The 17,669-nt window shown below is 42.9% G+C and overlaps 1 protein-coding gene across 1 annotated transcript in view; it reads left to right on the forward strand.

The window, feature by feature from the left end:
• Positions 1–17,669, forward strand: part of LOC309546980 (protocadherin-9-like) — a 1,448,052-nt gene that overhangs the window by 548,763 nt on the left and 881,620 nt on the right. The window lies entirely within an intron of this gene.

Below are 17,669 nucleotides of genomic sequence, written 5' to 3' on the forward strand. Positions count from 1 at the left end.
CCTGCAAAACGCACACTGCTATGCGACCCAAAGTTGTCGCTAAATACAGCAGATGTGTGTATCGCTGCAATGTATTTTGCTGACTAGCAAGCACGTATATCTGCTGTAGATATATCAGCAGTGCAACGTGCTCACTAGACGGAAACCTGACACTTTTCACTATCCCTACAAAAACTAGATTGTTGAACTATAATGGTATATAGTACCCTAACTACACTGCATATCCCTTTCCTCACACTAAAAGAACAGCTCCATACAACAGAAAACAATTTCTAACTGACACTGTCCCTTTAATTTTTTTTTTCTAACTCAAACAAACAGCACAATCGCTGTATTTCTAACTACACTGACTGTCTGTAAGCTGAATGCTCTTCTGCTGATATGGAGCTTTACAAGCACTCGGCTATGCAGCAAACGTTGTGTAACAAAGCAGGAGTAACAGAAATGCTTCCACTCTCTTCCACAGCCTCTGCATTACAGTGCTAGAGGTTAGGCGGGGCTATGTTATATACTGGGGGGCGTATTCACTCCTGATTGGCCTCTGGTCCCCGTAGTCACTCCAATCACGTTCCTAGCAGACTCCTGCCCCCTCATTGGCTTTTGCTGACGTTTCTGGGCCAATCACTGGCTTTTAAAGCCCACTTCCTGTCCCTTTGTATATTTGACGGTTCTGGTGACCGAATACCGAACTTTTACCGCATGGTCGACCCGAACCGTTCGATCATCCCTACTCCAGATAGATCTATACCTATCAAGGCATGTTGATATTTGCATAATGTTTTCCAAGGGCTAGACCACATTTTGCATCAGGGCATTTTGAGAGGAATACTGAGACAGGATGTTGTGATGGTTTCAGAAAAATATGTACAACTCCCTACCAGGCCCCTTTCACCAACCAAGATCTGTCTTGATTGCAAAGAAACGAACAGAGACCCAGTAATGACATAACTGGATCTTTATCTTTGACCCAGTTAAGATATCACTGGGTCTAAAACAAAGTTGGTAATGCAATTGGAAATGTTTTATTTACAAATTGTATTTGCATGTTAATAAGAAGGGATAGAGAAAGACCAGGAAAGGAAAAACATTAGCAGATTACAGCTAAGCTCAGAAATTATTAAATATTGACTGAGTGAAATGGGACATGTGTATTCTTGGTGTTTTTTGTGTATTTCTTTCATATCTGTACAGTATTCTATATGAAAATTTACCTTGGTGAAGATGCTTCTTGTTGTATGACCAGTCACTGATGATCTCTTTTTTGAACAGGAGGCCAATCTGGTACCCACACTATCCTGTAATTTTTGCCAGGCTGCCTGTAGTGGGTTGATTTGTTGGGCCCCTCCCACAGATCTGCTATCTGCAGCAAAATGCCATATATATATGTAAGTGTGTGTGTGTATTTTTTTTTTGTTTCTTATGTTAAATACACAATAAATAGCTAACAGCTAATGGGCCATACACACTATACAATTGTCTTTAGATTTTTTCCTTTAGATTTACCAAAACCATATAATATGAGGTCAAATCTAAACACTTTAAATTTGTATGCAATAAAGCAGGCCCTTGCACTACATAGTTGAAGGTAAATCTACAGGACATCTAACAACAAAAGTTGTATAGTGTGTATCCAGCTTAACAGATGATGTGATGAAAATTATTGTACCCAGAAAACAGTTTATCACTATATATAGTTGAAGTCCCTTTTTGTTTTTATAAAATTTATATAGTGTTGCTTAGTTTCCATAAACTGAATCATCGCTTTACTACAAAAGTATCTTTTTTTTGTTATCCTACTTCTCCATGCTCAAGAAACATTCCATGCTGTGTCCCACACCTGTGCTTTGATGACTTTGCCAGAGATAAAAGACTTTACTAAATATTTAGGTCAAAATCCACTTCTACATGTAAATATTCCATCCAACCCTCTGTTTCATTAAAGTGGAGTTCCAGCCTAATTTTATACTTACCTCCATCTTCTCGCTCCGGGTCACCTGAAAAACAAATGGCTAATCGCATTTTTTTTTTTTTTTTACTTACCTCGTAGCGAAGAAAATATACTTACCTTACTTCCTTCTTCCTCCTTCCTCGGCCGTGGCCCGTCATCACTTCCTGGCTCTGCAATGATTCCTGGGAGCTGAACGTCATAGCTCCCAGGAATCATTGCGCCTGCACCGGCCCCGACGTCAGTTCCGGGGCGCGCGCGTCATCCCCTTCTAAATAGCTTCTGGGCATGCCCAGAAGCTGTGGAGGGATGAGGCGCGCACCCGGAAGTGACGGTGGGGCCGGCGCAGGGCATCGTGGGACCGAAGAAGGCGGAAGAGGACTCCGAAGAGGATCGCGCTGGCTTCAAGCTGCCCACATCTGAGATGGCAGCGCTGGACAAGACTTTTTCAAGGTAAGTATTTGTCCTAACAGGTAAGTGCAACCCGGGACAGATCAGAGGCTAGCCATTGTGGAATGCACTAACCCTGACTGTCCCGGGGGTATTTTTAAAAAAAATAAAAATTCCAGGGTGGAACTCCGCTTTAACATCTCCCAAGTATTGCGAATGAACAAATTTCTAAATAGTGTAATAGAGTTAAAATTATCTTGTTTTATAAAAATCTCAAAAATATGTAAAACATTGCACTCAAACTTTGCAGTGCTAAAACTCACACCAGCTAAGGAAGCATATGAATATCAATGAGAAGGGCCTGAGTACAAACATAGGAAATCACTGTGTGTTGTGCCGAAGGGCCAAAGCCAAGTAACATCATAGCCACCAGGTGAGAGACTCCAGTGGTAGTGTGATTCCTCTCAGCAAAAGATCTCTGATACTGATAGACTTGATTAACTTTGTCAGTTTACACTTGTAAGGACAGCAATTTCTTTCAAAAAAATATGTCATGCTGTCCATTACCCTATGGCTAGCACAGGTACAGAGGTGTTGTCCAAGTTCACTTGGAGGTACAGTTAGGCTAGGAGGCATAGAACAGAAGCTCCCAGGCATAAAAGAGTCTGAAGGGAGAACATTGACTATTCACTGTAGCAGAGTGTCCCTTTCATTCTCCTATTCTGACCTGTAAATATGAACAGAAGATTCTTACTGGTTTCTTTGACAACAAAAATGGCTGTTCCTCCAAACACTTTAATGTTTGAGGCCTACTATTTCTTAATGAGGCTCCTGGTGAGGTGTTAAAAGAAGACTGCCCAATCACAGGAACACATATGGATGCTGCCAGCTTGTATAATGATAATCATGCTGTGCTTGCATAGCGATCATTTAATTCTGCACGTTAAAAATACACTCCATTTTAAAAGGGATAACTATCTTAGATGGCTCATCAACCCATTTATGTGAATATAGTTTAGTAAGGACAAAAAATAATCATTACAAAAAAAAAAAACATGACCCAAATTGAACATCTTTGATTTCTTTTTTTCTCTGGCAGTAAAAATGGATATTTTGACACTGTGATCTATTTCATATACTTTTTTTCTTATCTTCAGATACTGTAGTCATCATAGAATCATTTAATTGTTTTACATAACCTAATGCAGAGGGCTTTCATTTTGCATCTCTTAAAAGATACATCTTATCTTAAATGGCTCTGAGATGAATAGATTAAAACAACATTGATGTTCTGGTTTTTTACAGTCTGTTTGTTCTGTTAGATTAAAAACGAACTCTTCTAAAAACCCTGGTCGCCTCAAGACCCAATAAAGTACACACTCCAGACCAGATTGTGTTAATGGTAGTTTTTTCTTTTTTAGTGAGATATTGAACAATTATTTTTCGAGTGGTATTGCATTAGTATAAAATAATGGGGAATGACACAGGTCTTTTCGGGGACCTCTTGTATGTTTCTGTCTCATTATGTTAACAATGTGTCAAGAGAACAGTGTCACATCTTAAGAACAGCCATTGATTTACTTTGCAGGCCCTTTTACCCAGCCTAATTATTGCATTACAAATGGCAATTCTTTCACCCCTGTGAAGGAGCACTTTGATTAGAGCTTGCAGTACAGGTGTCAGGGCCTGATAAGTGCATGTCAACTTGCTGCCTTCATCACATAGTCAAACTGCAAAAAAAAAAAAAACAATCTTGTATACAAAGAAAATAATGCTTCTTTGTACATAGACCTACAAACTGATAAAGTGAATAAAGCTGTTCTTTGGCATACCAATAAACAGCTATGGAACAAAAAGGTGTCTGTGATGGAAAATGAATAATTAAAATGATGTAATTGATTCTTTGCAACTCCTCCATGAGTTTGAAAGGGATTCGATGGGAAATCATTTTACTCTAGGACATGCATAATTTAAAAAAAATGCAAGGTGCTTGGATGTACGGTATGCTTACTGAACAGGAATCTGTGCATCAGGAAATGATTGCTCAATAGGGAGCACCGCATTAGAAAATATATATTGATTACTCTGGAATACTGGGAAACAAAGTGAAACAGTTCATTTTGCATTTCAGATTTCTTTTTTTCAGGTGGAGAGGCATACATATTTCTTAAATGAAGATATCTTGACAGCGCTTTTCCATATTAATAAGAATCATATAAATAAAATCAATCTTGGATTTCTTTAGTTTCACTGCTGTCTTCAATTTTCTTTTCATAGAGTAATTATAAATATAGCAGGTGTGATGTCAAAAAAACAGCATGCTGTGTTTTGCATGTGCAATATCAATCACTATTTACTTGTTACATCATTGAAAACCATTTAAAAAAACTTTTTGAGACTATTCTGTTTTTTTCTCTTAGGGCTTGTTCTCATGTGCAACGACTCCTGCCACCCTTCTGATAACTGAACACAGTGTGTCACCTTTCAGAGGGTATTAGACTGGCATGATTTGATTCTGTAAATGTTATACTACTGCACTACAATCACATGAAATACACAAAGTTGCAGGATGGTTGGGTGGTGGCCCTATGAACTTTCATTGGTCATGTTAGGGTTGCCACTTTATCCATTTAAACCAGGACACACATTAATTAAACACGTTCTGTGGCTGACTAAGGGCTCTTTCACACGGTCCGCCTCCGCAGGCGGATCCGTGTTGCTCAGCGGGGATCGATCCGCAATCCCCGCTGAGCCGGCGGATGACAGCTCCGTCTCCGCTTGCAGAGCGGAGAGGGAGGTGTCTCAGCACCCGCTGCCCTCTATGGGGGATCGGAGGAGAGCGGACCGCTTGTCCGCTCTCATCAGATCCGCTCCGCTCCGATTACTGAACGGATGGAAAAATAGGGTTTCCATCAGTCCAGATTTCAGCACAGGATCGGATGCGGATGGCAGCGGGTGTCAGCGGAGGTGTCTCCGCTGACATGCGCTGCCCCATAGAGCTGCATGGAGGATCCGATCAGATCCGCCTAAAAAACTGACAGGCGGATCTGATCGGACCGCCCGTGTGAAAGAGCCCTAAGGTGGTAAATAAACTCACTGATGCCTCGTACACACGCAACGATTATCGGCCGACCGATCAGCCGTCTTTTGTCCAGTGTTGTTGTGTTGGTTGAAATGTGCTCTAGACTGCACACCAATTTTTTCGGGCCAACAACAACCAACTTCAGAAGTGATGTCATGTGCTGGTTTACTTTCCGTGTGTTTTTTCTTCTCTGAGCATGCCCAGTCTTGCTCATCTGATTTTTGTCTGCCGAAATCTGTACTGACTGACGAACAATCGGCCATTCTGTTGACGGCCAACAAAAATTTTATAGCCTGCACACCAGATTTTGTTTGGCCGAAAAGTCGCAGTCGGTTGTCGGAAGCATCATACTAACAAGCCTGACAATCGGCCGATCGGACGTTGCGTGTGTACGAGGCATAAGGCCCCTTTCACACATATGGTTCGTTTGTCCGTTTTTCATCCATCCATTGACGGATGAAAAACGGACATCATTGCATCTCTATGTAAAAACAGATGACAAAGGATGATCATCTGTTAACATCTGTTTTCATCCGCTTCTGTCAATGTCTGTTTTTTTGAACGGATGAATTTCCTATTTTCATCCGTCAAAAAAACGGATCAGATGAAAAATGGATGTAAACAGACAAACGGTCTGTTTTTCATCCATTTTGCATTGGTAGTGGATGTAAAATAAACGGATGAAAATTGGATGAAAAACGGATAAAAAACTGATGAAAAAACGGACGAAAAACGGACGACAAATGGATGAAAAACGGATGAAAAATGGATAAAAAACGGATGAAAAACAGACGACAAATGGATGAAAAACGGATGAAAAATGGATGAAAAACTGATACATTTTGACGTGACTGAACTCATGAATTGAACGGACCGTATGTGTGAAAGGGGCCTTAGTGCCTTATCTGCATTCAATTAGCCTCAGAACCTGTGTAACTAATATGTGTCCTGGTTTAAAGGGATGAGGTGGCAACCCTAGTTCAGCGGTGGTAACGCCTGCTGAATGCGACATGCTGTTTCATTTCAATTTTGTCATAGCTGTAAAGCACAACATCCCATTCACTGCATTGTACAGCCCTGAGCAGCTGCATTCCCTGGTTCAGGCACGTGGTTGAGGAGCTCAGCCGTCTGGTTTTACTGCCTCCAAGTCATATACACTATATACCCAAAAGTATTGGCACACCTGCCTTTACACACACATGACCTTTATTGGCATCCCAGTCTTAGTCCATAAGGTTCAATATTGAGTTGGCCCACCCTTTGCAGCTATAACAGCTTCAACTCTTCTGGGAAGGCTGTCCACAAAGTTTAGGAATGTGTCTATGGGAATGTTTGACCATTATTCCAGAAGCACATTTGTGAGGTTAGGCACTGATGTTGGATGAGAAGGCCTGGCTCACAGTATTCACTCTAATTCCTCCCAAAGGTGTTTGCACAAAGTCCTGACCTCAACCTTATAAAACACAAGTGTTATTAAACCCAGGACCCTGCATTCGCTATATCTGGTCTCTCCCACAGTACACAGAATATGGAAATTCAATAATTTCAGTAAATATAAACTGCTAAATACCTTTTCTTATCAGCAGTATATACCAGCCTTGTGAATTTTATCAGTGAAGGAGTTTTCATTCTCCTCTGATTGTCCTATGAGGCTGTGGGACCTCGGAGTTTCTGCCTGAACAGTACTGATTGGCCCTGTGCTGATCACATGTCCCCGAGACTCTGTTCTATCAGAAGATGGGTTGGAGACTATGGAAGACTTCTGGACCGGAAGGATTTGCCCCTTAATGACCAGGCCATTTTTTGCGATCCGGCACAGTGTTATTTTAACTGCCAATTGCATGGTTGTGCAACGCTGTACCTAAATAAAATTGATGTCCTTTTATTTTGACAAATAGAGCTTTCTTTTGGTGGTATTTGATGACCTCTGCGATTTTTATTTTTTGTGTTATAAACAAAAAAAGAGCGACAATTCTGAAAAAAAAACACAATATTTTTCACATTCTGCTATATAACATTCCCGGAAAAAAAAATGTAAAAATCATTTTTTTTAACATTTTAGGCCAATTTATTTTCTGCTACATATTTTTGGTAAAAAAAAATCACAATAAGCATATTTTGATTGGTTTGTGCAAAAGTTATCACGTCTACTAACTACAGGAAAGATTTAGGTAATTTTTATTGTTTTTTTTTTTTTACTAGTAATGGCGACGATCTGCAATTTTTAGCAGGACTGCGACATTGCGGCAGACAGATCTGACCCCTAACTGACATTTTTGACACTTTTGCTAAAAATATGCACTGTTACTGTAATAATGACACTGGCAGGGAAGGGGTTAACACAGTGGGTGATGAAGGGGTTAAATGTAAGCCTAAGGGAGTGTTTCTAACTGTATGGGGGCGGGGCTTTTGAAATGATCACAGAGACCTGTGATCCTACATAGAAGGATCACAGGTGCTCTGTGATCATTCCAGGGAGAAGAACGGTCAGCTGTGTTTACAACAGCTGACCGTTCTTCTCTCTCAGCAGGGAACGATCACGGGGGCAGGCGGCAATCGGAGCCGCCCCCTAGCTGCAGGCACGTGACTGATGTACAGTTACATCGGTTTATGCAGGAGGGGCTGCCGGCGGGTGGTCCTTAAGTGGTTAAACACAATGCAGAGGATTAACCCCTTAGGTTCCACAGTGAGAATAACAAGCATGCTGCACTGCATATACAGACTGATTTTACTGTTGGGGGTTTAGTGCCCACTGTTCACAACATTGTCAAGAAGTTTACAGCTCATGGCACTGTAGCTAATCTCCCTGGATGTAGACTAAGGAGAAACATTGATCAAAGATTGCAATGTAGGATTGTTTGAATTGCTGTATGTTTATCGTGTGACCATGGAAAAAAAAAAGCTGTGGACCCTTTCGAGAAATCCCTGGCGTGCTGATGACATTTTCTTCATTGTGGTCTTGAGCTAGGTTCACATTATCATGTCTTCTGGCAATGTGCGCATTTGAAACCTTTCTGGACTGATGTCATATTGTTTCTTGAACAGCTGTTCAATATGTCTTTTCCATTAGACCCTATCCATTATTTACTAGGCCTTGCCTTCTCAGGTATTGCCTAATCAGCTAAGCATTGAGGTCAATATGAGATTCCAGTTATGAGGTTGGCCTATATTTTAACGTCTGTGTTGGTTTGAGCAGTGGCACACATCAATGATGAGATATTGTATACAAGCCCCACCCCTTGCCTTACCATGAAGTGCTATGTATCTAAAACCATGAAGACTGAAAGTGGAAAATAACTGTTTATTGTGTGTCTTTTGTTATTTTCTATCCATAGGCTGCAAATATGAGGAGATGTTCACATGGTACATGTGCACAGAGTCACTTAGCACCTTTAGTTGCCCTAGAGGTCATTTTATGCCACTGCTGGATTTTTTCTTCTTTTGTACAGAGTTACATGATACCTTTAACACTGATAGACACTCCATACAAAGTCACTCATATGTACACTATTTTACCACTGGGCCACATAATCCTCAATACTTACAATTAATCTGTAATACCCTTGCTGCTCAAAAAAAAAAAAAAAAATCCCTTGTGTACACTGATTGCAATCCAAAAAAATCTTATAGTGTTATTTGCTGTACCAGTTAAAAAATAAAAAAAAGCTCACATTTAGCTTTGGCTGGTCAATTATTTTCTGTCTGCTGAAGAATAGGATACCCAGACTGTACCTTATAGTCTAAGCGCCGGTTCACACTACCGCGACGCTACTTCCCGGGGCGACCTCCGAGATCGTGGTGCGAGCAGCGCACCGCGACCTCGGAGCGGCCGCCACGGACTTCATACCATTGAAGTCTATGGCGGTCGCCTCCTGGTCGCACCCCAAAGAAGCTCCGGACCCTTTTTCTAGGTCGGAGCGACTTGTGTCGCTCCTATTAGAATGGGTCCGCAGCTTCCCTATGGTAGGCGACCTGTGGCGACCTGTGAGGCGACCAGGTCGCCTCACAGGTCACCCTAGTGTGAACCGAGGCTAACACATTCCATCACATGTATCTTTTATATCAGGAGAACCAAAACAACATATTACCCACTGTCCTACTGCAACCAATAATTTAACTGTAGAATGACACTTGGATTAATTACCAGTAACAAGGCTCTTGCTCAGCACAGCCATTGACCACAAATTTAGGGGAAATGTCTCCTTTGAGAGGTATAATTAAAATACCAACTTGTAAAAGATTCTTATACTTCCCAAATGTACTAATAAAAAAAGAAAATACTTGTAGTTCATGTAATCAATATGTTTTCCTTCAATTATTTTTATCTTGACCTTTACACCTGCTTTTCATACCTAGAACAGCAGTTTATATACATTTTCACTGACACACAGCAGCATTTTTTCCATTCAAGAGCATTATCTGCTGTCATCATAGAAATGTTTGACTGCCAAGTTATGTACATAGAATTATCCTTGCTAACTAATAATGTGACTGAATTGTATTTATCGGCAGCTTACTAATCCTTTATTGCTGGGGCTGCATTTGTTTTCTTTTTTTAGGTGTTTTTTTTTTCCCTTTATTTTCACTTGGTGACCCATCCAGTAACATGCTGACTAAGGGCTCTTTCACACGGTCCGCCTCCGTAGGCGGATCCGTGTTGCTCAGCGGGGATCGATCCGCGATCCCCGCTGAGCCGGCGGATGACAGCTCCGTCTCCGCTTGCAGAGCGGAGAGGGAGGTGTCTCAGCACCCGCTGCCCTCTATGGGGGATCGGATGAGAGCAGACCGCTTGTCCGCTCTCATCAGATCCGCTCCGCTCCGATTACTGAACGGATGGAAAAATAGGGTTTCCATCCGTCCAGATTTCAGCACAGGATCGGATGCGGATGGCAGCGGGTGTCAGCGGAGGTGTCTCCGCTGACACCCGCTGCCCCATAGAGCTGCATGGAGGATCCGATCAGATCCGCCTAAAAAACTGACAGGCGGATCTGATCGGACCGCCCGTGTGAAAGAGCCCTTAAGGCCCGTACACACGTACCGATCGTCGGCATACAAACGTCGGTGGACGAAGGATCTGCCGATTGTACGCGTGTTAGTATGGTGCCTCCGACAGATGTCTGCGCACAATCCGCGGACAAAAGTCTTTCTTGCAAACATGAAAATTTTTGTATGCCGACACCAGAACGGACGATTGTTCGCCTGTCAGTACACAATTCGGCCGACAGACCGCAGATTTGCAAGACTGGGCATGCTCAGAAAATAGAAAACACAGGGAAAGTTAACCATTACATGACATCACTTCTGCAGTCGGCGGACAAAATTCTTGTGCTGTCCTTGTGCTGTCTTTGCACTTTTCAGCAGACACCGACATCCCGGGGAGAAAAGAGGAACATTTGTATGCCGACCATCGGTACGTGTGTACGGGGCTTTAGGGTGGTTTTATTTTGAGGAGGAACAAAGGAGCCACCCTTGGACAGCAGTATTAGCAACCTGTGACGAGGATAGTGTAAAGCCTCGTACACACGCGTCGAAATTCGGCAGGGAATTTTCGTCCGACGACCGATCTGCCGATTTTCGGCTTGTTAGTATGATGCTTCCAACAACCGACTCCGACTTTTCGGCCGAAAAAAATCTGGTGTGCAGGCTATAAAATTTTTGTCCGCCGTCAAAACACGGCCAATTTTCGTGCAGTCAGTACAGATTTCGACAGGGAAAAATTTTATGAGCAAGTCTGGGCATGCTCAGAGAAGAAAGAACACAAAGAAAGCAAACCAACACATGACATCACTTCTGAAGTAGAATTTTGTCGGTCGAGAAAAGTCCAGTGCAGTCTAGGCACATTCCAACCAACAAAACACCACTCTAGACAAAAGATGGACGACCGGTCGGCGGAAAATCGTTGCATGTGTACTAGGCTTTAGATACACTGGCAGAATAAGATGGACTTGACTAACAAATTAAAGTCAAACTGCAACTAAAGCCAGGTACACACATTCCGAAAGTCGGCCGGTTCAGCAGTAAAATGTGTACCACTGTCTGTTCAAGAGAAGACGGTCCAACAACCAGTTTCTGTTGAGCAGTTCTGCTGGAAAATCAGCATTCAAACAGCTCTTGCAACCAATGGCTGCAAGTGCTGTTCTTTATATTCTGGCAGGGGGAAGGAGTCCCCTAACAGAATGCAATAGCACAGCAGGTGAGATCCCCACATCACACATTGTTGTGTTGATGCAGTGGTCTGTCAGTTTTTTTTTTTTTTCAACCCACCACTTTTTAAGCAGTTACAGCAATATTTTTTCCTTTTGGAAATGGGGCTTTGCATACATAGAAGCTGCTCATTGCAAGCACCTCTGTCACTTGTGAATGGTTTGTATTAACCACTTGCCGACCGCCTCAAGTACATATACTGCGGCGGTCAGCCCCTCACAGGCAAAGTGACGTATATATACGTCACTAGCCTGTGAGGCTCTGGGGAGCGAGCGCGCGCCACCGCGGTCACGGACCCCACTGCACGTGTGACCGGCGGACCCGATGTCCGCCGGTCACTCGGCGATCGTCGGGGGAGAGGGATAAAGGCAGGCGGCTAGTGTAAACAAGCCGCCTGTCATTGTCCCCTGTGTAGAAACAATGATCATACGGTTCTATTATGTAGGACCGTTGATCATTGTTCCTACAGCTCTAGCCACAGCCAATCACAGTTAGAATCACGCCCCTAGGGACACACACAGCCCCTCCCTCTCAAATAAAGTTAACCCCTTCACTGCCAGTGTAATTTTACAATAACAGTGCATATGTACAGCACTGATTACTGTAGAAATGTCACTGGTAACCCCAAAAGTGTCAAAAATGTCAGTCAAGGGTCCGATCTGTCCGCCGCAATGTCGCAGTACCGCAAAAAAAATTGCAGATCGCCGCCATTACGTGTTAAAAAAAAAACAACAAAAATGACAAAAATCTTTCCCTTTGTTAGTAAACACGATAACTTTTGCGCAAACCAATCAAAATACGCTTTTTGCGATTTGGCCGAAAATGTTAAAAAATGTTGATTTTTACATTTTTTTGGGGGGGAATTTCATATAAAAAAATGTGAAAAATATTGTTATTTTTGCAAAATTGACGCTCTTTTTTTGTTTATAGCGCATGATCAAAAAAACGCACAGGTGATCAAATACCACCAAAAGAAAGCTCTGTTTGCGGGAAAAAAATTAGGTCAAATTAGTTTAGGTACAGCGTCGCACGACCGCGCTATTGTCCGTTAAAGTCACGCAGTGCCGAATCACAAAATACCCCCTGGTCAGGAAGGGGGTAAAATCTTCCGGGGCTTAAGTGGTTAACCATCTAATTTCATGTTTGCTGGTTTACTTGCTCCAATATAGAAAGTTGACTGGCTGTATTACCAGGAAAAAAAATATATTGAAAAAATACCTAAAAAATAAAACTAATTAAGCTACCAAATGTAAAGCTTGTTAAGCTCTAATGCCCTAGTGCCCACTGTCCAACTTGCAGCATGAGGGCTGCATGCAGGCCTTTGGTATATGATGTGCAGCCCTTGGATCTCAGTGGTTTGTAGTGAGAACATTGCAATCCCAAGCCAAAAATGTAGCATGTCCACACTCTGTGACTCTCATTTCCTCTATTATGTCTGCAGTTTCTGACATCCCTCTCAAACATTACATATAATGAACATTATGTGTGGCTAACGTGGTATTGTCAGCCGGGCCCGCATTTGTGAACCTTTCTATTATTATTATTAAAGGTACTTATATAGGTCTGTCAATGTATGCAGTGCTTTACACATATATTGTACTGCATGAGATCAGTCACTGCCCTCAAGGAGCTTACAATCTAAAGCCCCTAACCCCAATTCATGCATACACATACTAGAGCCAATTTAGAGAGAAGCCAATTAACTTACCAGCATGTCTTTGGAGTGTGGAAGGAAACCAGAGTACCCAGAGAAACCTTCACAGACACAGGGGGAACACGCAAAGTCCACTTTAGCTCATAGGTTGACGACTGCTCTAATGTATAAAAGTTGTGCTTTTGGGTTTAGATACGCTTTAACCACTTTACCTCTGCTCACAGTAATATTACTGCGGCAGAGTGGCTCGTTATCGTCTGACGACGTAGTACTACGTCGTCAGACACTCCCCCTTCTGGGCGGCGCTTGCGTGCCGCCGGAGGCTCGCTCCCGCTGTTTTCATTCACAGCGGGAGTCGGGCCAGGGGAGGAGCAGCGGCGATCGCCGCTGCTCTTACCCGATCGTCGGGGATCGAGTCTGGAGATCCGCCCGCTGTGTGTAAACACAGCGGGCGGATCTCCATAGTGACAGGGAGTGACAGATCGGACTGTTCAGCATAGCTGGACATCCGATCTGTCCATGACTCACTCAATCACCTCCCCCCACACACGTCAGTAAGCACCAGGCATACATTAACCCCTCCCTCTTCAATAAAATTAACCCCTTCCCTGCCAGTGTCATTTTTACAGTAACAGTGCATATATATAGCACTGATTACTGCAGTAATGTCACTGGTACCCCCAAAAGTGTCAAAAATGTCAGTCAAGGGTCCGATCTGTCCGCCGCAATGTCGCAGTCCCGCAAAAAAAATTGCAGATCGCCGCCATTACGCGTTAAAAAAAAAAACACCAAAAATGACAGAAATCTTTCCCTTTGTTAGTAAACGCAATAACTTTTGCGCAAACCAATCAAAATACGCTTATTGCGATTTTTTTTACCAAACATAGGTAGCAGAAAACAAATTGGCCAAAATTTTTTAAAAAAAATTGGTTTTTACATCTTTTTTGGGGGGAATTTCATATAAAAAAATGTTAAAAATATTGTTATTTTTTCAAAATAAACGCTCTTTTTTTGTTTATAGCGCAAAAAGTAAAAATCGCACAGGTGATCAAATACCACCAAAAGAAAGCTCTGTTTGTGGGAAAAAAAGGACGTAAATTTCGTTTGGGTACGGCGTCGCACGACCGCGCAATTGTCAGTTGAAGTCGCACAGCGCCGAATCGCAAAAAGTGGCCTGGACGGAAGACAGCAAAATCCTCCGGTGGTAAAGTGGTTAAGGATATAGCTGCCTAGGTTCTGTTTGCTAATATGAGCTCATACAGTAAATTGATAAGAGTTCAATATTGACTTTATTCCCTTGCAACTTTGAGCGTTGACACATTAATATTTATTATATGACATTCAGAATTTGATATAGTATTGAAATGTAGTGATTTACTTGGGAATGTGCAATATTATATGTGACAATTTCCAATATTTCTACCAATTAGTGTTTACTGAGTATAGGATGGTGCAAATGCAGAATCAAGTGTGTTATGTTTGATTTTCATTTCACAATATTATCAATGTTAAACATGGTGTGAATGCAGCTTTTAGAATTATACTAAGCATTGTTTGGGTAGCAAAGCAATTGTGACTACTTAATGATTACTATTGTGACTACTTACATAATGAATACATTCACTGGATATTGAATATTCTGGATATGTTCTTTTTTAATACTCTCAATTGGTTTTGTCATTGTACAAAAGGGTTCCTTTTTTATAATTTGTTCCCTAAATGTATGCAAATCCCAAACCTTTCCCTTCCAGGATTGTTTAACAATTGTTGTGAATCTGTTGCAAAATGTCTTACTTGAAAATCTGACTAGTAACAGCACTACCCGTTTCAGACTGAAACGTTAAGCCATTGTCCCACTATTAGCAACCGGGTTGTAAGCCTGCTTTGTGTTCTTCTTCAGTTTTCCGACATTACTGGTGCTAAGTGTAAAGCAGTAGTATCATTGCTATCCTTTAATAGAAAGTGTTACAGGCGGTCCCCGGGTTACAAACATCCGACTTACAAACGACTGTTACTTACAAACGGAGGAAGACAACAGGAAGTGAGAGGACATCTACCCCTGGGAAGGGACATTCACTCCTGTACAAGCTATCATGAGAAAAAGGTGTCTCCACTGAAACTTTATCACCAATCCTTGTTTCCATAACAACCCAAAATGTTCAAAATCCAATTGTCATAGGGACAGAAAGTGAGGTGAAATATTCTGAACAGGGGTACAGACAGCAAAACAAATGTTACAGGAGTGTTAACCCTTCCCAATGCTATCCAAAAAAGTTTAAAAAACATTATTTTGGCTGGAACTACACTTAAAAAAATGTACCTGTTCTGACTTAGGCTTCTTTCACACGGTCCGCCTCCGCAGGCGGATCCGTGTTGCTCAGCGGGGATCGATCCGCGATCCCCGCTGAGCCGGGCGGATGACAGCTCCGTCTCCGCTTGCAGAGCGGAGAGGGAGGTGTCTCAGCACCCGCTGCCTTCTATGGGGGATCGGAGGAGAGCGGACCGCTTGTCCGCTCTCATCAGATCCGCTCCGCTCCGATTACTGAACGGATGGAAAAATAGGGTTTCCATCCGTCCAGATTTCAGCACAGGATCGGATGCGGGTGGCAGCGGGTGTCAGCGGAGGTGACCTCCGCTGACACCCGCTGCCCCATAGAGCTGCATGGAGGATCCGATCAGATCCGCCTAAAAAACTGACAGGCGGATCTGTTCGGACCGCCCGTGTGAAAGAGCCCTTACAAACAAATTCAACTTAAGGACAAACCTACAGACCCTATCTTGTTTGTAACCCAGGAACCGCCTGTGCTTGCAATATCACCAGGAAAGTCAATTTTAAAAAGAATAACTAAATTATTTGCTTAGAGTGGAGTTCCACCCAAAAGTGGAACTTCCGCTCATTTGCTTCCTCCCCCCCTCAGGTGCAACATTTGGCATCTTTCAAGGGGGAACAGTTACCTGTTTTTGGCAGGTACCCTTCCCTACTTCCAGGAGACCGCGCCGCGGCACTGTCCCTCAGAGGTTTGTACTCCTCCTCCCCCCGCCGCCAAGCCAATCTGAATGCACAGCGCGCTTCGTGCATGCGCATTAGGGACCTGCCCGTGAAGCCGCAAAGTTTGGCCCCCTCCTCCTTCCCCCGCCGCTGAGCCAATCCGAATGTGCAGTGCGCTTCGCGCATGCGCGTTAGGGACACGCCCGTGAAGCCGCAAGGCTTCACTGCCGGGTTTTCTCACCGGCAATGGCAATGGGAGCACCTGACACCCGATGGAAACACCTGACATCGCTGGACTTCAGAAGGGTAAGTGTCCTAATATTAACCCCTTTCCGACTGCCGCACGACTATATACTGCGACGGTCAGCCCCTCCTGGGCAAAGTGACGAATCGGTACGTCACTTGCCCACGAGCCTCTAGGGGGCAAGCACGCCGCCAGAGGCACGCCCCCGCTCATTCCCTGACATCCCCGCATGGGTGACCGGCGGCTCCCGCTGGAGAGGGAGAAAGGCAGACAGCTGATGTAAACAAAGCCGCCTGTCATTCTCCCTGGTGTAACTGCAGAGATCATACGATCCTGCTATGTAGGATCGTATGTCTCTGTGGTTATATCACAAGCCATGCCCCCCCACAGTTAGAACCACGCCCCTAGGGATACATTTAACCCACTGATCACCAATAAAATTAACCCATTCCCTGCCAGTGTCATTTTTACAGTAACAGTGCATATGTATAGCACTGATTACTGTAGTAATGTCACTGGTACCCCCAAAAGTGTCAAAAATTTCAGTCAAGGGTCCAATCTGTCAGCCGCAATGTCGCAGTCCCGCAAAAAAAATCGCAGATTGCCGCCATTACTAGTTAAAAAAAAAAAACAATAAAAATGACATAAATCTTTCCCGTAGTTAGTAAACACAATAACTTTTGCACAAACCATTTAAAATACGCTTATTGCAATTTTTTTTTTTTTACCAGAAATATGTAGCAGAAAACAAATTGGCCTAAAATGTTAGAAATTTTTGATTTTTTAATTTTTTTGGGGGGGAATTTCGTATAAAAAAATTTGAAAAATATTGTTATTTTTTCAAAATTGTCGCTCTTTTTTTGTTTATAGCGCAAAAAGTAAAAATCGCACAGGTGATCAAATACCACCAAAAGAAAGCTCTGTGGGGAAAAAAGTATGTCAATTTCATTTGGACACAGTGTCGCACGACCGTGCAATTGTCCGTTAAAGTCACGCAGTGCCGAATCGCAAGATAGGCCCTGGTCTTTGAGCAGCCAAATCCTCCGGGGCTTAAGTGGTTAAAAGTCAGCAGCTACAGTAGGTGTAGCTGCTGACTTTTAATTTTTGGAGGGGGAGAGGGGAGTATGGAACACCGCTTTAAGAAATGGAAAACAGTGAGAC

Source organism: Pelophylax lessonae (assembly GCF_965119305.1).
Source record: "Pelophylax lessonae genome assembly, chromosome: 2".
NCBI lineage: Eukaryota > Metazoa > Chordata > Amphibia > Anura > Ranidae > Pelophylax > Pelophylax lessonae.